Raw genomic sequence first — 17777 nt, 5'->3', positions numbered from 1 at the left:
TGCAATAAACATTCCTGCAGTGCGCGCATGTGTAATCTTTTGTGGGGTACTATGGAGGCCCTCATGGATAGAATGGGCATGAATGTCTGGACTGTGACCTGTTGATTTGGCTGAAGAAGAAGCCACACAACACACGGGAAACTGGACTCTTGCCAGACTGGGATTGGCTTTGCCAACTTCTGCACTGAGGACAGCTCACAGATAGTTTTGGAACTGAAGGGATTGTAGATGGGACCTTACAGCACTGATGGTAAAACCCAGTTAAGCAGGTCTATAGTGGCCTCAGTGTGCACACAGCACTGCTGTTGCATTGCGCTCTTTACCAGCAAACCATCCAGGTTTGATATTATGTGTATGCCAGGTTTTCACTGGTGCGTGGCTACCACTGAGAGGCTTTTTTTTTTATTTATTTTTTAATAAACATGGAGGTGTGGTGAGCCTAAAAAGCAGCTCTGTGAATTGGTAAACCAGTTACTTACCTTTGGTAAGGCATTATCTGGTAGAGACATATTCTAGTTGCAGATTCCTTATCTTAGAATTTTCCCCAGGCATCAGACTGGATCCAGAGGTTTTTCTTCCAGCTTCCTGCTCCTGGCCTCCGAACCGCTGCTGGGCTACACAGGAACCACTCTGCCGGAGACTACTTCTCCTTGTAACATTGTTTCCGTGGTTCCTGTCCACATTCTGCAACATTTCCACATCTGTGCAACCTCTGGGGTAGGCAAGACCCCAGCTGCACCAAGAAGGAATCTCCCTTGAAGAACTCACTCCCCTGCCTCCGCAGGCACCTAAGGGAATGGCGTCTGGCTGGTGGGATTTTCTGTCCTCCGGATCTGAGAAGATTCTCCAACACACATGGTGGTTCTGAGGGATCCCCTGGGTCCTCTCTGCCTTCCGTCCAATGTCGGAGACGGCAAGCACTGTGCACTGGTACTGTTGCACCAGCCAATGCTTGCTGACTCTTGCTCCGAGGGTTCTTCAGGCTCCAAGTAGCTCCGGCCCCCAGCATCCTAACTCTGCAAGGGCAGTCTCCTCTCTGCTACTCCAGTGACATAGGACTCCTCTCCAGGTGTGCTCACTGGGCCTCACTTCAGCTTACTGTGCCTGCTGCCAGTGGGCTGCTAGTAGTGGCTTCGACTGCTTCTGCTGGCTCTCCTGCATCCTGGACTCCCCTCAAAAGTCCCCAGGACCTTCCTGGTCCTCCGTAGTTCTCCAACCTCCAATAGATCCTTTTACATTTGCCTGCGCTTGTTGGTTGTCCTCCTGACCACTGACCCATTTGAAATCAGGTGACAGTCGAAGGTCAGATCATAGGTGACTTCAGGGACTGCTCTGAAGCTGGACATAATCGATCTCAGTCAATCCAGATCTTCAGCTATAGAAGGGTGGACATTGGCTCCTGCCCCACCTGGACACTTCTACGTGGACTGGACTCTGTCCCCCTTCCTCTGCAGGTCCTCATCTGGAATTTGCCCTTGGGTTCCACTGGTCTGGTCCGGTCTCTGCCTTCTCCAACCATGACGTCCCCATGTTAGCTTACTGGAAAACCAGGTAACTTACCGCTCTGCAACTGGCCACGGGGATCTTCCAGGTACTTACCTTTTGGGGTTCGAGTCTCCCCCAGCCCTTAACTACTCCAAACACTTTGATCGGGGACACCCATTTCCATTCCATTTTTTTTTAGTATATGGCTTGGCCCCTCTACAGGGCTCTTGCTCATTTATTCTATTCCCGAGTACCTACCTGTGTAGATTTTGTGTGTTCATACCTCCAAAGGGAGCTATACCAATGGTCTAGTTTGGTGTGCCTATAATAAAAGTACCTTTATTTTTGCAACACTGTGTGGTTATCAGGTGTGATGAGTTACTGTGTGACTACTGTGGTATTGCAAGTGCTTCACATGCCTTCTAGGTAAGTCTTGGCTGCTTACCATAGCTACCCTAGAGATCCCTGGCTGTCTAGGCACTGTATAACTTATTGGCGCTTGTCTGGACCCAGTAAAAAGTGTAATACCATACGTGTCCACCACACACTAGGCCAGCTCCCTACAGTGGAACTGGCAGAAGGCATACAGGAGGCCTGAGATCCACTCAAGACGAAAAGTGCCGCCTTGGAAACTCCAATGCGCAAAACAGCGGACATTGCACGTTCTCTGTGGAGGAAAACAGATGTAACCAAGGCTCTCCCCACTGCTGAAAGAGACCTTGCGCAACCTCCGGATGCAGACGCCATTCGTGACCAACCATGCATTGAGGGCTGAGTTAGTCTGCTCTGGCGTTCACAGAGCTCCCTAAGATGTTGGGGGTTCCTTAGAGGAAGCCCTTTTAAGACTACTTTAGGGCCTCCCGGTGGGTGGGTCCTCAGATTTGTCGAGCAAGACTCTACAAGGAACTCTGCAAGACATCTTCTGCTCCTGGCCTCTGAAACCAATGCTGGGCTGCTTTGGAACCACAACACACCTGCTTCTTGTGGTAAGGCTCCCATTGCAACATTGTTTCTCTGGAAACCTGAAGAATTCAGCAACATCCAAGGCTGTGCATCCTCAAGGATCACAAGGACTTTGTTTGCACCTGGAAGCACGAAGGAATCTCCCTTGGAGTGAAGGAGTCATTCCCCTGCATCCGCGGGCGCCCTCAAGACAACACTGACTGACATGGGAGACTGTGGGCCCCTGCTAATGCCACTGGACTGGAACCCCGGTGCATTGCGACTGTTGCACTTGCCAAGGCTTTTTGACTCTTCCTCCAAGAGATCTTCAGGCACCAAGAAGCTCCAGCCTCCAGCACTCTGCAGCGCGAAGATCAGCCCTGTCCGGCGATGTGGGAATTCTGTTTTGTTGTGCCACTGAGGCCTCCTTATGACTCCACGTGTCCATTGCCTGTGGGTCACTCATGAGGGTGCCAATTACTTATGTTTGCGTTCCTGTATTCTGAGGGCCAGCTGTGACTCCCCCCTTAAGGGTAGAGTCTCCTGGACCTTGCTAATCCCCAAAAATCTGCAAATTCCTCTTCAGCTCCAGCTTGCATTTGCCAGTGCTTGTGGGTGGCCTGGCTGGTCACTCAAACCCCCCCCCCCACCCCCAACAATCCAGCGACTGTTTAGGGACAGCTCATAGGTAACTCCTGGAATCTTCTACAGCTCCTGGACCCCCACAGTTGGACTTCTTCCTCCACTGACTTGCAGGAACTTCACCTCTAGGAGGGTGGCCATTGCCACCTCCACCACCTGGGCACCGCCAAGGGTGCTGGACTCTGTCCCCTTCCTTTTTTTTTTTTTTAGGTCCTCCACACCCAGAATCCATCCTGGGGTTCCACCGGCCTGGTCCACCGGTCGTGACAGCAGCTGGACAATCAGAGGCATCCGCTAACTTCAGAGAGAGTTCTCCTGGATAAGCTTCATCTGCTTGCCTCAGCTACCCCAGAGAGCTTTTGATCTCTGAACATCTATTCACTATCACTAAGGACTCGGTATAATGTGCCACACAATATGTGAACACCATAAACTGAGCCAGCCTCCTACACCGGTCACGTTGTGCTTGAGTTGTGCGAGTGAGTCAGTACGTGTATATATGTGTGCAATGCGATTGGCTGGGTGAGGTGGAGGGAGGTGTTGTGGTTGTGTCGGTATGTGTGCCACTTACATATGGCATGGATGTGGTTGTGTATGCTGTGTTGTGTTGCTGCGTGCAGAACTCAGGTGCATGTTGTGTCGCATCGCTGTCGTTATGTGTATAGTCGTGCTTGTGTGCGCATTTAGAGGAGTGTGTTGGATGGTGTAGTTGTGTTGTGTGTGGGTGCAGTGTCAGTGTGTGTGTTGTGTGATGGATGGATGTGTATTTTCCACATGTAGGTGTTGCATTATGGTGTAATGACAATGGATAATGGTGTGTATGTGGTGTGTTGTGGCACGTGTGATGCAGGGAGAGACATATGTTGTGTGTATGTGAGAGAGAGTGACTTGCATTTTTTCCACAGCCACCGGCATTGTCTGATTCCGATTTCCATCGAGTCCAACCATGTCCTCCCTCTGTCACTGAACCACCATCAGTACTGTAAAATCAAAATTCTGTCCGCGGGAACCCACCTGCCTGATGGCTAGGAAGAGCGCTCCATCATGGCGTTAACTGTATTGCTCACATTTTATGGGGTAACACTCAGAGGAACAAGCATGGATACAGCATCACGTGTGGTACAATTATCTTTAGTGTCTAAATTATGTCTTTCTGATGTTCAGTTTTCTGAAAAGTACATACATGATTTGCTGATGCTAAGCAATCATGCTTTAGGGTGCTGTGGCTGGCCCACTAGTAATGGAATGTTTAAATGAGCTCCACTTCAAAAGTGTGTGCTCAATCTGTGGATTACTCAATTTTCGTGAAAGCCAAGTTGTAAAAGTCAAAGTGTTCCACATTTTATCCAAACTCCTTAAAATGCTACTGATGTTCCCTGATTCTCTTGAAAATGGTGTAGATTGCCACCACTCTTTGCAAAGTGGAGAAGGTATGTATACCCTTAGAGTGCTGTAACTTCAAGCAATCACCTTTCAGCATTTCCAGTTTTGACAGATCTGTGCAAGGAAAGCAAGGTAAAAAGATGTACATAGATTTTCCCACAATCTCAACATTTGCTGATAGGGAAGCTGGGATTTGAATCATGTCAGATAGTGTTGTCTCACCAGTGGCCTCTTGGTAAAACTACACCAGATGGACTTTGTTCTATAAAAACACTGAGAACTTCAAAACAAACTAAATATGAGGATGAAGAACTCTAATAATTAATCAAATGGGCAAGTTGCTGATGGCAGCTTAATTTTCACTTCTTGTTAAATGACTTTTAGTCACATCTGCACATTCTTATAAAATACCCTCAACATGACTGATCGTTGTAGCCCTTAATAAGAAAAAGTATCATGCACATCAATGACAGATGCAGTTAGCTCCTCAACATCAAATTTGTAAATCAATGACACAAACATGCCTTGTGGTATGCCCTGATGTCACGGTCTGTACTGCATGTTGATTTAATTTGACTGTATTACTGAAACTCCTACTGATAGCATAGGTGGTGTGCTGCCGTGGTTTGGTACACTAGGGGGAAAACTGAGTATCAGTGTGAGGAGACACGTACCCCTTTAGCATTCCTTGAAGGAAGGGCCACCTAAGGTATTGTTACAACACTGCTCCTGGATTTGCATGAAATGCCACCCACGACCTTGTACTGTTAGAGTATCACGGTGTACTGTAATCTTTGGATAAAGACTGGGGGTGGTCATGAGTTTGGCGGATAAAAAAGGTTGTCCGCCAAACTCCTGCAGTCCGGTTACCGCCAGTACGGTCCACTTCCAGTGGGCTCCATGAAGTTTCCCTCTGGGTCAGTGGGTGGAACCACTTACCCAGCAGGAAACTGCCTACAACATTGACAGTGACTCATAACAGAGCTGGCGTCAGTGTTGTAGTGCATAGTATGCCCCAGCACCCATTACAATTTGAGGGCTACCCATGCCAAGTGCAAGGGCAGTGCAGGTGCCCCCCCCCCCCCCCGCCACCCCCCTCGCCACCCCCCTACACCCCTTCATCACCAGCCTTCACATGGCGGGGCTACCACCAAGTAATCGCCGGTGGAGGAGGTAGTTGTAATCCCCAGGGCAGCGCTGGTGGATTAGGACCGCCAGCACCGCAAGCCCTTCCAGTGGAGCAGAACTGGTGGTCCGACCCAAGCACGACCTCCACGGTTGTTATGTGGCTGTCGGACTGCCACATTGGCGGCAGTCCGACCGCCACCACGGCCCTGGCAGTCTTATGACCACCAGGGTAGTAATGAGGCCCTCTGTGTTTTCTGTGTTATGTAGGAGAACCATGCTTGATATAGCTCCCTTGCGGCCACTTGAATCAGATTCATGGGGGATATCCTGAACTTTAAGAATATGGGAATCAATGGTGCTGGGAGAAAAATGTAAGAAAATATCTCAGGGCATCCCCCCCGAGCCTGGTGAATTATTGCCTGTATGTGAAGAAATTACATGTTCTGCTGTTGCTAATTGGTCTACCTGTGGTGTTCCAGACTGTTGAATATTTATTTTGCTAGGTCATGTTTCAGTTCTCATTCCTCCAACTGTGGGCACCTACTAAGCTCAATTGCTTGAGTTTTTCTAATCCTGGTATGTGATTTGCCACCAACTTTGTTTCTTACAATAACCCACTTGCAGATAAACTATGCACATTTTGAAAATGGGTAGGACCCTCCCCTTTTTGTTCACATCAAATATACTAGCCTTGCTGTGTGTTGGGATTTGAACCCTTTCACTTGAATTTGGTTTTCAATGTAAGAAACATATTCTTCAACTCTTAAGCAACTAGTGTGTTTATCCGCATCATGGGCAGATCACGTTCTTCTTATCTTCAATTGTCCCTGCATGTGCAAAGTCTATTATGATATCCTGAGGAAGAGGAGTTCAGTATATTTTCCTTGTTATACCATTTCATCTGCATGCTGACCTGGTCAGTATGAACCACTAGATCCTACATTTTCCCCAATGGTTGCAACCACTGGCTGTTCATATAAGACCTATTCAGGAATGACTATTTTCAGGTTCGCAGTCATGTGAATGCAAGATGTCATCATAACCAAAAGTTTCATCACCGTCCTTGCCATCTGAGATTGAGACATCTGGTAAAACCTAGCTTATTCGTGCAATTCTTGCATTCTCTTTAAGTAGGGTATTTCTCTGCTTTCTATGTATCTAAATCTGCCTGAGGAAAGATTGATTCATTTCTGGAGGAGGGGAAGATTTTACTGATGTGCTCTGAACACCGGTTGATGAAATAATCTATCATCTTGGACCTTTGGGTGAACTTGTTGACAAATCATAGGTCCAGAATTGAATGCAGAATTAAGTCAAGCTTTATGATCAAAAAAACAATACTCCAGTATTTGATTCCCCTTGGACTCTTTTGCTGTAGTATTTCCTCAGCTCTTGGACCTCCAACTGTACTCTTGTTCCTGATCTTTTCTGAATCTTTGCTATTTTGCTGGTATCGTAGGTGTTTTTTCAGGAATTCTATGTAACACCCATGTTTTATACTGTTTAGCACCCATATCCAGCACATAAGTCTTAATTTTTGGATTCATCTGTTACTCAGACACCATTATCAAAATGTGACAGATTTAGATATTGTAGGAAGTTGGCTCTGTATGTGCTATTTCAAAGTAAGGAATAGCATGCACAGAGTCCAAGGGTTCCCCTTAGAGGTAAAATAGTGGTAAAAATAGATAATACTAATGCTCTATTTTGTGGTAGTGTGGTCGAGCAGTAGGCTTATCCAAGGAGTAGTGTTAAGCATTTGTTGTACATACACATAGACAATAAATGAGGTACACACACTCAGAGACAAATCCAGCCAATAGGTTTTTATATAGAAAAATATCTTTTCTTAGTTTATTTTAAGAACCACAGGTTCAAATTCTACATGTAATAGCTCATTCGAAAGGTATTGCAGGTAAGTACTTTAGGAACTTCAAATCATCAAAATTGCATGTATACTTTTCAAGTTATTCACAAATAGCTGTTTTAAAAGTGGACACTTAGTGCAATTTTCACAGTTCCTAGGGGAGGTAAGTATTTGTTAGTTTTACCAGGTAAGTAAGACACTTACAGGGTTCAGTTCTTGGTCCAAGGTAGCCCACCGTTGGGGGTTCAGAGCAACCCCAAAGTCACCACACCAGCAGCTCAGGGCCGGTCAGGTGCAGAGTTCAAAGTGGTGCCCAAAACACCTAGGCTAGAATGGAGAGAAGGGGGTGCCCCGGTTCCGGTCTGCTTGCAGGTAAGTACCCGCGTCTTCGGAGGGCAGACCAGGGGGGTTTTGTAGGGCACCGGGGGGGACACAAGTCCACACAGAAATTTCACCCTCAGCGGCGCGGGGGCGGCCGGGTGCAGTGTAGAAACAAGCGTCGGGTTCGCAATGTTAGTCTATGAGAGATCTCGGGATCTCTTCAGCGCTGCAGGCAGGCAAGGGGGGGGTTCCTCGGGGAAACCTCCACTTGGGCAAGGGAGAGGGACTCCTGGGGGTCGCTTCTCCAGTGAAAGTCCGGTCCTTCAGGTCCTGGGGGCTGCGGGTGCAGGGTCTCTCCCAGGCGTCGGGACTTTAGATTCAAAGAGTCGCGGTCAGGGGAAGCCTCGGGATTCCCTCTGCAGGCGGCGCTGTGGGGGCTCAGGGGGGACAGGTTTTGGTACTCACAGTATCAGAGTAGTCCTGGGGTCCCTCCTGAGGTGTTGGATCGCCACCAGCCGAGTCGGGGTCGCCGGGTGCAGTGTTGCAAGTCTCACGCTTCTTGCGGGGAGCTTGCAGAGTTCTTTAAAGCTGCTGGAAACAAAGTTGCAGCTTTTCTTGGAGCAGGTCCGCTGTCCTCGGGAGTTTCTTGTCTTTTCGAAGCAGGGGCAGTCCTCAGAGGATGTCGAGGTCGCTGGTCCCTTTGGAAGGCGTCGCTGGAGCAGGATCTTTGGAAGGCAGGAGACAGGCCGGTGAGTTTCTGGAGCCAAGGCAGTTGTCGTCTTCTGGTCTTCCGCTGCAGGGGTTTCAGCTAGGCAGTCCTTCTTCTTGTAGTTGCAGGAATCTAATTTTCTAGGGTTCAGGGTAGCCCTTAAATACTAAATTTAAGGGCGTGTTTAGGTCTGGGGGGTTAGTAGCCAATGGCTACTAGCCCTGAGGGTGGGTACACCCTCTTTGTGCCTCCTCCCAAGGGGAGGGGGTCACAATCCTAACCCTATTGGGGGAATCCTCCATCTGCAAGATGGAGGATTTCTAAAAGTTAGAGTCACCTCAGCTCAGGACACCTTAGGGGCTGTCCTGACTGGCCAGTGACTCCTCCTTGTTATTCTCATTATTTTCTCCGGCCTTGCCGCCAAAAGTGGGGCCTGGCCGGAGGGGGCGGGCAACTCCACTAGCTGGAGTGTCCTGCTGGGTTGGCACAAAGGAGGTGAGCCTTTGAGGCTCACCGCCAGGTGTGACAATTCCTGCCTGGGAGAGGTGTTAGCATCTCCACCCAGTGCAGGCTTTGTTACTGGCCTCAGAGTGACAAAGGCACTCTCCCCATGGGGCCAGCAACATGTCTCGGTTTGTGGCAGGCTGCTAGAACTAGTCAGCCTACACAGATAGTCGGTTAAGTTTCAGGGGGCACCTCTAAGGTGCCCTCTGTGGTGTATTTTACAATAAAATGTACACTGGCATCAGTGTGCATTTATTGTGCTGAGAAGTTTGATACCAAACTTCCCAGTTTTCAGTGTAGCCATTATGGTGCTGTGGAGTTCGTGTTTGACAGACTCCCAGACCATATACTCTTATGGCTACCCTGCACTTACAATGTCTAAGGTTTTGTTTAGACACTGTAGGGGTACCATGCTCATGCACTGGTACCCTCACCTATGGTATAGTGCACCCTGCCTTAGGGCTGTAAGGCCTGCTAGAGGGGTGTCTTACCTATACTGCATAGGCAGTGAGAGGCTGGCATGGCACCCTGAGGGGAGTGCCATGTCGACTTACTCGTTTTGTCCTCACTAGCACACACAAGCTGGCAAGCGGTGTGTCTGTGCTGAGTGAGAGGTCTCCAGGGTGGCATAAGACATGCTGCATCCCTTAGAGACCTTCCTTGGCATCAGGGCCCTTGGTACTAGAAGTACCAGTTACAAGGGACTTATCTGGATGCCAGGGTCTGCCAATTGTGGATACAAAAGTACAGGTTAGGGAAAGAACACTGGTGCTGGGGCCTGGTTAGCAGGCCTCAGCACACTTTCAATTGTAAACATAGCATCAGCAAAGGCAAAAAGTCAGGGGGCAACCATGCCAAGGAGGCATTTCCTTACACAACCCCCCCCCAAACGAAAGAGGATGAGACTAACCTTTCCCAAGAGAGTCTTCATTTTCTAAGTGGAAGAACCTGGAAAGGCCATCTGCATTGGCATGGGCAGTCCCAGGTCTGTGTTCCACTATAAAGTCCATTCCCTGTAGGGAGATGGACCACCTCAACAGTTTAGGATTTTCACCTTTCATTTGCATCAGCCATTTGAGAGGTCTGTGGTCGGTTTGAACTAGGAAGTGAGTCCCAAAGAGGTATGGTCTCAGCTTCTTCAGGGACCAAACCACAGCAAAGGCCTCCCTCTCAATGGCACTCCAACGCTGCTCCCTGGGGAGTAACCTCCTGCTAATGAAAGCAACAGGCTGGTCAAGGCCATCATCATTTGTTTGGGACAAAACTGCCCCTATCCCATGTTCAGAGGCATCAGTCTGCACAATGAACTGCTTAGAATAATCTGGAGCTTTGAGAACTGGTGCTGAGCACATTGCCTGTTTCAGGGTGTCAAAGGCCTGTTGGCAGTCCACAGTCCAGTTCACTTTCTTGGGCATTTTCTTGGAGGTGAGCTCAGTGAGGGCTGTCACAATGGATCCATATCCCTTCACAAACCTCCTGTAGTACCCAGTCAAGCCAAGGAATGCCCTGACTTGAGTCTGGGTTTTTGGAGCTACCCAGTCCAGAATAGTCTGGATCTTGGGTTGGAGTGGCTGAACTTGGCCTCCACCTACAAGGTGTCCCAAATAAACCACAGTTCCCTGCCCTATCTGGCATTTGGATGCCTTGATAGAGAGGCCTGCAGATTGCAGAGCCTTCAAAACCTTCCTCAGGTGGACCAGGTGATCCTGCCAGGTGGAGCTAAAGACAGCAATATCATCAAGATAAGCTGTGCTAAAGGACTCCAAGCCAGCAAGGACTTGATTCACCAACCTTTGGAAGGTGGCAGGGGCATTCTTTAAACCAAAGGGCATAACAGTAAACTGATAATGCCCATCAGGTGTGGAGAATGCTGTCTTTTCTTTTGCTCCAGGTGCCATTTTTATTTGCCAGTACCCTGCTGTCAAGTCAAAGGTACTTAGGAATTTGGCAGCACCTAATTTATCAATGAGCTCATCAGCTCTTGGAATTGGATGAGCATCTGTCTTGGTGACAGAATTGAGCCCTCTGTAGTCCACACAAAACCTCATCTCTTTCTTTCCATCTGTGGTGTGAGGTTTGGGGACTAAGACCACTGGGCTAGCCCAGGGGCTGTCAGAGCGCTCAATGACTCCCAATTCCAGCATCTTGTGGACTTCCACCTTGATGCTTTCCTTAACATGGTCAGACTGTCTAAAGATTTTGTTCTTGACAGGCATGCTGTCTCCTGTGTCCACATCATGGGTACACAGGTGTGTCTGACCAGGGGTTAAGGAGAAGAGTTCAGGAAACTGTTGTAGGACTCTCCTACAATCAGCTTGCTGTTGGCCAGAGAGGGTGTCTGAGTAGATCACTCCATCTACTGTACCATCTTTTGGGTCTGATGACAGAAGATCAGGGAGAGGTTCACTCTCTGCCTCCTGATCCTCATCTGTTACCATCAACAGATTGACATCAGCCCTGTCGTGGAAGAGCTTAAGGCGGTTTACATGGATCACCCTTTTGGGGCTCCTGCTTGTGCCCAGGTCCACCAAGTAGGTGACCTGACTCTTCCTCTCTAGTACTGGGTAAGGGCCACTCCATTTGTCCTGGAGTGCCCTGGGAGCCACAGGCTCCAGAACCCAGACTTTCTGCCCTGGTTGGAACTCAACCAGTGCAGCCTTTTGGTCATACCAAAACTTCTGGAGCTGTTGGCTGGCCTCAAGGTTTTTGGTTGCCTTTTCCATGTACTCTGCCATTCTAGAGCGAAGGCCAAGTACATAGTCCACTATGTCCTGTTTAGGCTCATGGAGAGGTCTCTCCCAGCCTTCTTTAACAAGGGCAAGTGGTCCCCTTACAGGATGACCAAACAGAAGTTCAAAGGGTGAGAACCCTACTCCCTTCTGTGGTACCTCCCTGTAAGCGAAAAGCAGACATGGCAGGAGGACATCCCATCTCCTTTTGAGTTTTTCTGGGAGCCCCATGATCATGCCTTTTAATGTCTTGTTGAATCTCTCAACTAAGCCATTAGTTTGTGGATGGTAAGGTGTAGTGAATTTATAAGTCACTCCACACTCATTCCACATGTGCTTTAGGTATGCTGACATGAAGTTGGTACCTCTGTCAGACACCACCTCCTTAGGGAAACCCACCCTGGTAAAGATACCAATGAGGGCCTTGGCTACTGCAGGGGCAGTAGTCGACCTAAGGGGAATAGCTTCAGGATACCTGGTAGCATGATCCACTACTACCAGGATATACATATTTCCTGAGGCTGTGGGAGGTTCCAGTGGACCAACTATGTCCACACCCACTCTTTCAAAGGGCACCCCCACCACTGGAAGTGGAATGAGGGGGGCCTTTGGATGCCCACCTGTCTTACCACTGGCTTGACAGGTGGGGCAGGAGAGGCAAAACTCCTTAACCATGTTGGACATATTGGGCCAGTAGAAGTGGTTGACTAACCTCTCCCACGTCTTGGTTTGTCCCAAATGTCCAGCAAGGGGAATGTCATGGGCCAATGTTAGGATGAACTCTCTGAACAGCTGAGGCACTACCACTCTCCTAGTGGCACCAGGTTTGGGGTCTCTGGCCTCAGTGTACAGGAGCCCATCTTCCCAATAGACCCTATGTGTTCCATTTTTCTTGCCTTTGGACTCTTCAGCAGCTTGCTGCCTAAGGCCTTCAAGAGAGGGACAGGTTTCTTGTCCCTTACACAGCTCTTCCCTTGAGGGTCCCCCTGGGCCTAAGAGCTCAACCTGATAAGGTTCAAGCTCCAAAGGCTCAGTTCCCTCAGAGGGCAGAACTTCTTCCTGAGAAGAGAGGTTCCCTTTCTTTTGCTGTGTTGCAGTTGGTTTCCCAACTGACTTTCCTGTTCTCTTGGTAGGCTGGGCCATTTTTCCAGACTCCAGCTCTACTTTTTCACCCTGTGCCTTGCATTGTGCTCTCGTTTTCACACACACCAGTTCAGGGATACCCAGCATTGCTGCATGGGTTTTTAGCTCTACCTCAGCCCATGCTGAGGACTCCAGGTCATTTCCAAGCAGACAGTCCACTGGGATATTTGAGGAGACCACCACCTGTTTCAGGCCATTGACCCCTCCCCATTCTAAAGTAACCATTGCCATGGGATGTACTTTTCTCTGATTGTCAGCGTTGGTGACTGTGTAAGTTTTTCCAGTCAGGTATTGGCCAGGGGAAACCAGTTTCTCTGTCACCATGGTGACACTGGCACCTGTATCCCTCAGGCCCTCTATTCTAGTCCCATTAATTAAGAGTTGCTGTCTGTATTTTTGCATGTTAGGCGGCCAGACAGCTAGTGTGGCTAAATCCACCCCACCCTCAGAAACTAGAGTAGCTTCAGTGTGGACCCTGATTTGCTCTGGGCACACTGTTGATCCCACTTGGAGACTAGCCATACCAGTGTTACCTGGATGGGAGTTTGGAGTGGAACCTTTCTTGGGACAGGCCTTGTCTCCAGTTTGGTGTCCATGCTGTTTACAGCTATGACACCAGGCCTTTTTGGGATCAAAGTTTTTACCCTTGTACCCATTGTTTTGTGAAGAGGCTCTGGGCCCACCCTCCTGTGCAGGTTTTTGGGGGCCTGTAGAAGACTCTTTACTATTTTTAGTTTTGGTTGTCTCATCACCCTTCTGCTGGGGAGTCTTTGTGACCCCTTTCTTTTGGTCACCCCCTGTTGAAGTCTTGGACACCCTTGTCTTGACCCAATGGTCCGCCTTCTTTCCCAATTCTTGGGGAGAAATTGGTCCTAGGTCTACCAGATGCTGATGCAGTTTATCATTGAAACAATTACTTAACAGGTGTTCTTTCACAAATAAATTGTACAGCCCATCATAATTACTTACACCACTGCCTTGAATCCAACCATCTAGTGTTTTCACTGAGTAGTCAACAAAGTCAACCCAGGTCTGGCTCGAGGATTTTTGAGCCCCCCTGAACCTAATCCTGTACTCCTCAGTGGAGAATCCAAAGCCCTCAATCAGGGTACCCTTCATGAGGTCATAAGATTCTGCATCTTGTCCAGAGAGTGTGAGGAGTCTATCCCTACACTTTCCTGTGAACATTTCCCAAAGGAGAGCACCCCAGTGAGATCTGTTCACTTTTCTGGTTACACAAGCCCTCTCAAAAGCTGTGAACCATTTGGTGATGTCATCACCATCTTCATATTTAGTTACAATCCCTTTAGGGATTTTCAACATGTCAGGAGAATCTCTGACCCTATTTAAGTTGCTGCCACCATTGATGGGTCCTAGGCCCATCTCTTGTCTTTCCCTCTCTATGGCTAGGATCTGTCTTTCCAAAGCCAATCTTTTGGCCATCCTGGCTAACTGGATGTCCTCTTCACTGGGGTTATCCTCAGTGATTTCAGAGGTGTTGGTCTCTCCTGTGAGGGAACCAGCATCTCTGACTATTATTTTTGGAGTCAGGGTTTGAGGGACCCTGTTCTCCCTAGATAGGACTGGTAGGGGGGAATTGTCCTCCAAGTCACTATCCTCTTCCTCTGAGTTGCCACCCTCAGAGGGGTTGGCCTTTTCAAACTCTGCCAAAAGCTCCTGGAGCTGTATTTTGGTAGGTTTGGGGCCCATTGTTATTTTCTTTAGTTTACAGAGTGACCTTAGCTCTCTCATCTGTAGATGGAGGTAAGGTGTGGTGTCGAGTTCCACCACATTCACATCTGTGCTAGACATTATGCTTCTAAAAGTTGGAATACTTTTTAAGAAACTAAAACTGATTCTAGAATCTAATTCAAACTTTTAACAGACTTTTAAACTCTAAAAGAAATGCTAAACAGGATCTAACACAAGGCCCTAGCAGGTCTTTTAAGAATTTAGAAAACTTTTCAAATTGCAAAAATCAATTTCTAATGACAATTTTGGAATTTGTCGTGTGATCAGGTATTGGCTGAGTAGTCCAGCAAATGCAAAGTTTTGTACCCCACCGCTGATCCACCAATGTAGGAAGTTGGCTCTGTATGTGCTATTTCAAAGTAAGGAATAGCATGCACAGAGTCCAAGGGTTCCCCTTAGAGGTAAAATAGTGGTAAAAATAGATAATACTAATGCTCTATTTTGTGGTAGTGTGGTCGAGCAGTAGGCTTATCCAAGGAGTAGTGTTAAGCATTTGTTGTACATACACATAGACAATAAATGAGGTACACACACTCAGAGACAAATCCAGCCAATAGGTTTTTATATAGAAAAATATCTTTTCTTAGTTTATTTTAAGAACCACAGGTTCAAATTCTACATGTAATAGCTCATTCGAAAGGTATTGCAGGTAAGTACTTTAGGAACTTCAAATCATCAAAATTGCATGTATACTTTTCAAGTTATTCACAAATAGCTGTTTTAAAAGTGGACACTTAGTGCAATTTTCACAGTTCCTAGGGGAGGTAAGTATTTGTTAGTTTTACCAGGTAAGTAAGACACTTACAGGGTTCAGTTCTTGGTCCAAGGTAGCCCACCGTTGGGGGTTCAGAGCAACCCCAAAGTCACCACACCAGCAGCTCAGGGCCGGTCAGGTGCAGAGTTCAAAGTGGTGCCCAAAACACCTAGGCTAGAATGGAGAGAAGGGGGTGCCCCGGTTCCGGTCTGCTTGCAGGTAAGTACCCGCGTCTTCGGAGGGCAGACCAGGGGGGTTTTGTAGGGCACCGGGGGGGACACAAGTCCACACAGAAATTTCACCCTCAGCGGCGCGGGGGCGGCCGGGTGCAGTGTAGAAACAAGCGTCGGGTTCGCAATGTTAGTCTATGAGAGATCTCGGGATCTCTTCAGCGCTGCAGGCAGGCAAGGGGGGGGTTCCTCGGGGAAACCTCCACTTGGGCAAGGGAGAGGGACTCCTGGGGGTCGCTTCTCCAGTGAAAGTCCGGTCCTTCAGGTCCTGGGGGCTGCGGGTGCAGGGTCTCTCCCAGGCGTCGGGACTTTAGATTCAAAGAGTCGCGGTCAGGGGAAGCCTCGGGATTCCCTCTGCAGGCGGCGCTGTGGGGGCTCAGGGGGGACAGGTTTTGGTACTCACAGTATCAGAGTAGTCCTGGGGTCCCTCCTGAGGTGTTGGATCGCCACCAGCCGAGTCGGGGTCGCCGGGTGCAGTGTTGCAAGTCTCACGCTTCTTGCGGGGAGCTTGCAGAGTTCTTTAAAGCTGCTGGAAACAAAGTTGCAGCTTTTCTTGGAGCAGGTCCGCTGTCCTCGGGAGTTTCTTGTCTTTTCGAAGCAGGGGCAGTCCTCAGAGGATGTCGAGGTCGCTGGTCCCTTTGGAAGGCGTCGCTGGAGCAGGATCTTTGGAAGGCAGGAGACAGGCCGGTGAGTTTCTGGAGCCAAGGCAGTTGTCGTCTTCTGGTCTTCCGCTGCAGGGGTTTCAGCTAGGCAGTCCTTCTTCTTGTAGTTGCAGGAATCTAATTTTCTAGGGTTCAGGGTAGCCCTTAAATACTAAATTTAAGGGCGTGTTTAGGTCTGGGGGGTTAGTAGCCAATGGCTACTAGCCCTGAGGGTGGGTACACCCTCTTTGTGCCTCCTCCCAAGGGGAGGGGGTCACAATCCTAACCCTATTGGGGGAATCCTCCATCTGCAAGATGGAGGATTTCTAAAAGTTAGAGTCACCTCAGCTCAGGACACCTTAGGGGCTGTCCTGACTGGCCAGTGACTCCTCCTTGTTATTCTCATTATTTTCTCCGGCCTTGCCGCCAAAAGTGGGGCCTGGCCGGAGGGGGCGGGCAACTCCACTAGCTGGAGTGTCCTGCTGGGTTGGCACAAAGGAGGTGAGCCTTTGAGGCTCACCGCCAGGTGTGACAATTCCTGCCTGGGAGAGGTGTTAGCATCTCCACCCAGTGCAGGCTTTGTTACTGGCCTCAGAGTGACAAAGGCACTCTCCCCATGGGGCCAGCAACATGTCTCGGTTTGTGGCAGGCTGCTAGAACTAGTCAGCCTACACAGATAGTCGGTTAAGTTTCAGGGGGCACCTCTAAGGTGCCCTCTGTGGTGTATTTTACAATAAAATGTACACTGGCATCAGTGTGCATTTATTGTGCTGAGAAGTTTGATACCAAACTTCCCAGTTTTCAGTGTAGCCATTATGGTGCTGTGGAGTTCGTGTTTGACAGACTCCCAGACCATATACTCTTATGGCTACCCTGCACTTACAATGTCTAAGGTTTTGTTTAGACACTGTAGGGGTACCATGCTCATGCACTGGTACCCTCACCTATGGTATAGTGCACCCTGCCTTAGGGCTGTAAGGCCTGCTAGAGGGGTGTCTTACCTATACTGCATAGGCAGTGAGAGGCTGGCATGGCACCCTGAGGGGAGTGCCATGTCGACTTACTCGTTTTGTCCTCACTAGCACACACAAGCTGGCAAGCGGTGTGTCTGTGCTGAGTGAGAGGTCTCCAGGGTGGCATAAGACATGCTGCATCCCTTAGAGACCTTCCTTGGCATCAGGGCCCTTGGTACTAGAAGTACCAGTTACAAGGGACTTATCTGGATGCCAGGGTCTGCCAATTGTGGATACAAAAGTACAGGTTAGGGAAAGAACACTGGTGCTGGGGCCTGGTTAGCAGGCCTCAGCACACTTTCAATTGTAAACATAGCATCAGCAAAGGCAAAAAGTCAGGGGGCAACCATGCCAAGGAGGCATTTCCTTACAGATATTGAGATATACTTTATCATAAAGAGTTATGATTAGTATCAATGCTTGTATCTGAATTGTATTAAACCTGTATACAATTGCTGAGGGAGAATCAAGGATTTAAACTCAAGATAATGAACTACAAACCACACAAAACTAAATATTTTATCATTTAGTAGG

At 48.6% G+C, this 17777-nt stretch overlaps 1 protein-coding gene across 1 annotated transcript in view; it reads right to left on the bottom strand.

The window, feature by feature from the left end:
* LOC138258979 (protein SSUH2 homolog) overlaps nucleotides 1-17777 on the bottom strand; it is a 257887-nt gene that overhangs the window by 59950 nt on the left and 180160 nt on the right. The gene's annotated exons all lie outside the window — the stretch shown is intronic.

Source organism: Pleurodeles waltl, chromosome 9 (genome assembly GCF_031143425.1).
Source record: "Pleurodeles waltl isolate 20211129_DDA chromosome 9, aPleWal1.hap1.20221129, whole genome shotgun sequence".
Classification (NCBI taxonomy): domain Eukaryota; kingdom Metazoa; phylum Chordata; class Amphibia; order Caudata; family Salamandridae; genus Pleurodeles; species Pleurodeles waltl.
Note: the sequence above shows the minus strand (reverse complement) of the source record. Positions and strands in the feature narration are given on the sequence as shown.